The sequence below is a fragment of the Mus pahari genome, chromosome 3 (genome assembly GCF_900095145.1).
Source record: "Mus pahari chromosome 3, PAHARI_EIJ_v1.1, whole genome shotgun sequence".
NCBI classification, from domain to species: domain Eukaryota; kingdom Metazoa; phylum Chordata; class Mammalia; order Rodentia; family Muridae; genus Mus; species Mus pahari.
In genome coordinates, this window is record NC_034592.1 from 103,010,774 (window position 1) to 103,016,552 (window position 5,779).

Below are 5,779 nucleotides of genomic sequence, written 5' to 3' on the forward strand. Positions count from 1 at the left end.
CTCTCTCTCTCTCTCTCTCTCTCTCTCTCTCTCTCTCTCTCTCTCTCTCTCTCAATCAGTCTCATTGTGTACAAGTTGGCATGGAACTCAAGACACAGAACAAGCTAGCCATGACCTCAGAACCGGCCTCTGCCTCTGGGGTGAAGGTGTGCGCTGCTGATCCTGGCTGTGGTGCTCAGTTTCTTGAGGGAAAGATTTCTGTTCTCTGCCAGCATTGAAAGAACAAATTTCTAGCTGCTATCAAAATATGTCTTGTAGGATGTCATTTAGAAGAATGGCCATGGGAACTCTCATTATTTGAACTAATTTTCTCAAAATTGAATTGATTTCAAAGAATACGTGTGCTGTTTTGGGTCTTTCGTGTGCTCCATTTTTTGGTGGAGTGGGAGCTGAAGCAGCCTTTTATTAGTGTTCTGTGAGTGCATTTGTACCCTGTCACCTCTGTAGTCACCAAGAAGTCAGAAGTGGAGAAAGGTGCTGTGTCCATCTTGGGTCCTAGAACCCAGAGTAGGGTCTTCCAGGGAATGAAGAAAGGACAGATAGGTGATACACATGAACATGTACACTAAAGCTATAAGGTAGGGTTCTGGTATGGCTATCTCTGCAACCTGGAACCTTGGTGTGTTAGTACACCACAGGCAGAGGGGTTACCTAGCTTCTGAATGAGGCCTCTGTAATCAGCAATTTCAGATTTAAATAGACCTTAAACATCTTGGAGGAGGAAACCCAGTTGCTAGTCTGCACACCCAAGTTTGTCCCCATGGACACTTGTTTTCAGATTCTCCAGGATGCTTTGCCATTTCCATATGTGTAACAGCTTTGCAAAATTGTTCATGTCATGGTACACGTTCAGTGAGGACTTCACTCACTCAGACCTTCCTCCATTCTCTACCGAAAGGAAAGATGCAGACGGCAAACTGCAGAGGGGCTGAGAGTAGACTTGAGAGACAGTCCGTTTTCTACTTGGCAATACTTTCCCAAAGGATTTCATAAGGAAATGAAATGGTTTGAGATGCTGGGGGAAGCAATTTGATGAGCACTGAGAAACTGATGAAGAACTGAATATGTTATATCAGTCTCTCACATATTGCAAGGACTACTTATTTGATCTTTTTAAAGATTAATTTGCTTTATGTCTTAGTCAGGGTTTCTATTCCTGCACAAACATCATGACCAAGAAGCAAGTTGGGGAGGAAAGGGTTTATTCAGCTTACACTTCCATATTGCTGTTCATCACTGAAGAAGTCAGGACTGGAACTCAAGCAGGTCAGGGAGCAGGAGCTGATGCAGAGGCCATGGAGGCCATTTCTTTACTGGCTTGCCTCCCCTGGCTTGCTCAGCCTGCACTCTTATAGAACCCAAGACTACCAGCCCAGAGATGGCACCACCACAAGGGGACCTTCCCCCTTGATCACTAATTGAGAAAATGCCTTACAGCTGGATCTTGGGTTGGAGGCATTTCCCCAACTGAAGCTCCTTTCTGTGATAACTCCACCTGTGTCAAGTTGACACAAACTAGCCAGTACACTTTATATATATGAGTGTTTCCTATGTGTATGGATATGCAATATGCACTGTGTGCATGTTTGGTGCCAGTGGAGGTCAGGAGAATGTTGGATCTCCTGGGCATTGAGTCATGGATGGTTGTGAACCACTATATGGGTGCTAGGAACTGAATCCAGGTCCTCTGTAAGAACAGCAAGTGTTCATAACCTCTGAGCCATCTCTCCAACCCTGCAGAAACCATCAGACTGTTACCGCAATAAAACCTTCTGATGGGGGGCTGGTGAGATGGCTCAGTGGGTAAGAGCACCCAACTGCTCTTCCAAAGGTACAGAGTTCAAATCCCAGCAACCACATGGTGGCTCACAACCATCCTTAACGAGATCTGACTCTCTCTTCTGGGGTGTTTGAGGACAGCTACAGTGTACTTACATATAATAAATAAATAAATCTTTTTAAAAAAACCTTCTGATGTTAATCTTGTGTCCTAGTTCACTTTGGGGAAGGAAATGGCTTATTTGAACTTCCAGGTTTCACCCCATCATCGAGAGAAGTCAGGGTTGGAACTTAAGCAGAGACCACAGAGAACACTGCTTGGCTTCTCTTGCCATCTTGCTTTCTTACACAGCACAGATCCACCCATCCAGGCAAGGCACCATACACAATGAGCCGGGCCCTCCCACATCAGTCATTCATCAAGGAAATGTCCCTACAGACATGTGCACAAGCCAACCTGATGGAGGCAATTCTTCACTCGAGGTTACCTCGTCCTAGGTAACTCTAGATGTGTCAAGCTGACAAAACTAACCAGCACATTTCAAAATTAATTTTATAATAGAAAATAAATAGGGCTGAGGACATAGCTTGGTAGGTAGAATGCTTGCTTAACATGCAGAGTTCTAAGTTCCAGACCCAACACTATATAAAGCCAGGTATGCTGGCACATGTCTCAGCATGGGAGATGAAAGCAGGGGCATCAGCACTTCATGATCGCCTTTTAAAATTTCTTTCTTTTTATGTGGGTGAGTGCCTGCATGCACATTTGTCTACCATGTGCATGCAATGTCCATGGTGGCCAGAAGAGGGCGTGTGTCCTCTGGAACTGTAGTTCCAGATGGTTTTGAGCCAGCACTTAGCTGCTGGGAAATGAGATGTCCTCTGTAAGAATAGACAGTACACTTAACCAGTGAGCCATCTCTAGCCCTTCAGGGCTGGTTTTGCTACAGAAAATACAGTCTTCAAAAAAAGTGATTAAGCAAAAGTATGTATTTATCAGATCAATGGACTGGGCACAGTGTTACTGATATTATTTGTGAGGTTAAAATGAAAGAAAATTAGTTGGATTATAGTTGAATACCATATACAAAAAATGTAGAAAACCAGAGTTAACAGTACTGGAGAAATCAATTTCAAGATTTACTTACAGCCTGGCAGTGGTGGCACATGCCTTTAAACCTAGCACTTGGAAGAAAGAAGCTTAGGGCTACACAGAGAAACTCTGTCCTTTTTTTTTTTTTTTTTAGATTTATTTATTTATTTTATGTATATGAGTACACTGTCTCTGCCTTCAGACACACCAGAAGAGGGCATTGAATCCCATTACAGATGTTTGTGAGCCACAATGTGGTTGCTGGGAATTGAACTTAGGACCTTTGGAAGAGCAGTCAGTGCTCTTAACCACTAAACTATCTCTCCAGGCTGAGAAACTGTCTTAAAAAACAAAAACAACAAAAAAAGTTATACTTAGTATAGTGCTACAATAATTAAGACTGTGTGGTATTCTTCAGCCTCAATTTTGGGGGTGGGGTGCCAAGGGGACTGGGTTTGTTTATATGGTCTCAGCTAGTCTGGAAGGCCACACTGTTGACCAGGCTGGCCTCAAACTCAAAGAAATCTGCTTGCCTCTGCCTCCTGAGTGCTGTTTTAAAGGTGTGTGCCACCACTACCCCCGCCCCAATTTTTTTTTTAAAAGATTTATTTATTTATTATATGTAAGTACACTGTAGCTGTCTTCAGACACTACAAAGAGGGCATCAGATCTTGTTACGGATGGTTATGAGCCACCATGTGGTTGCTGGGATTTGAACTCAGGACCTTCGGAAGAGCAGTCGGGTGCTCTTACCCACTGAGCCATCTCACCAGCCCTCCAATTCTTAAAAGTAAACATTTTCAAGAAAAATAAAAACTACAAACCTAACCAAATGAGTTGGGATTGAGGTGGCCAAGGTGGGAGGATTGATTGCTAGAGGCGTGAAGTACGAGCTGGAGAGATGGCCCAGCAGTTAGAGTCCTTCTTGCTCATGTAGGGATCCGGGCGTGAGTCTTAGCCCTGACATGGTGACTTACAGTGATCCCTGACTCCAGATCCTTGGGATCTGATACCCTATTCTTACCTCCTCATGCACCAAGCAAGTATGTGGTACATGTACATTCATAATCACGGGCAAAATAATTTACATAAAATTAATCTAAAAATGTATTTAAAATCAAAATACATGAAAAAAACATGGATATGGGTGTATTAAACAGATATAGCTCGGATAAGAGCTTGTCTTATATGCATGCGGTCTGAGTTTTCACTACATGTGAGCGCACACACACACACATAAACACACACACACACCAGGCAGGAGAATTCCTTACCTATACCCCATATAAATAGGAAGGACATAGTGCCATGGTTTGATGGTAACAGCCCTGCAGTGTCACCTGAACCCCTGGTTAAGTGAGTTGAGGAGGGACAAGCCTGTTTCTGCTGGTTCTTTGGGCAGCACTTCAGCTTAGCCCAGGCCTCATTGCTTGATAGTGCTCCCTTGGATTACTGTTGTCTGTGCATCTGTCTGTCCCTACTCAGTCCTGTACCTCACCATGTTCCTCCTTTGACGCTTACCTGGACCCCTCAGCTAGCTTCAATTTGCTGTCTTTCTAAACGAGTTCATCAATATCTAACTGTGGTGACTTTTCCCATTTATATCAGCTCTGCCTGGATGTAGTAAAACCTCACTGAACACAGAGGTTTGTGTAATCCTTTGCAGGCCTTCTGTAGTCTAAGTATATACAGATACACAATGTATATATTCATACACATAGACATACTGTGCAGTGATGTGTGATCTGATGGTAGCTAACACTCAAAGAACCTGTGTTTGGGTGGAGGACATTGTTGCTCACTTGAGATTCAGGACATAACTGATGTGGTAATTCTGCTACATTGCAAATTTGAGGCCAGCCTGGGATACCCAAGGTCTGTCACTAGCCCAGCTATAAAGGGAAATCAAGGCTGCATGGCCAGTTGCAGCCAATAAATCAATGTAGCTTGTGAATTTATTATTATTCAATAGTTCTAACACTCTAATAATAATACTGTAATTATTATTTTATTAGCCAATAAATTCAATAGACAACTGTGTTTTGTCTTTGTATGGGATAGCATCCTTACCACAGAGGGAAGCATAGAAATTTGGATTTAATAAATGGCCTAGTGATAACCCTGTTGCTTAGAAAGCACTGCTTACCCAGAAGAACATGTGTCATCACCCGGAAGAGACACACTACTGCCTTCACTACCTCTCCTGGAAACACCACTAAAGGATCTCTAAATCCTACAATTAGAAGAAACAACAAATGCCATGTAACATTTTCTCAGTCAGCGGGCAGCTCCTCTCTTTTTTTTTTTTTTTTTGTTTTTTTGAGACAGGGTTTCTCTGTGTAGCCCTGGCTGTCCTGGAACTCACTCTGTAGACCAGGCTGGGCTCAAACTCAGAAATCCGCCTGCCTCTGCCTCCAAAGTGCTGGGATTAAAGGCGTGCGCCACCACAGCCGGCTCGGGCAGGTCCTCTTAAGGTGAGGAAAACTATGCTACTGTATTGACCTTTAAACAGCAGGCAACGTTCTCTCTAAGTGGGTCAAAGTCAGAAGAACTGACACCATGAAATTGTTCCCCTGGGTGTAGTGTTAGTCCGGGTATAAAAATCCTTTAGGCCAAGAGAGGAAGTACTAGTAACAGTATATTTTTACAGTAACGATAATTTAAAATAGTCATTTGGCCTTGCAGCGCTATCTTACTAAAAACTTGAGACTGCCTTCGTGCGGAATGTTTTTCCTCAAGTGAATTACAACAACCCTTTTCCTCTTCAACTTCGACTGAAGCTCTAAGCTCCAACAACAAAAAAATAGAACCGGAGAGAGAGGGATTGATTGATGTACTTCCCAGCCAATCCGCGACGGAAAAAGAGAGCGCGAGCAAGGTGCTGTCCAATCAGCACCCGGGGGCGGG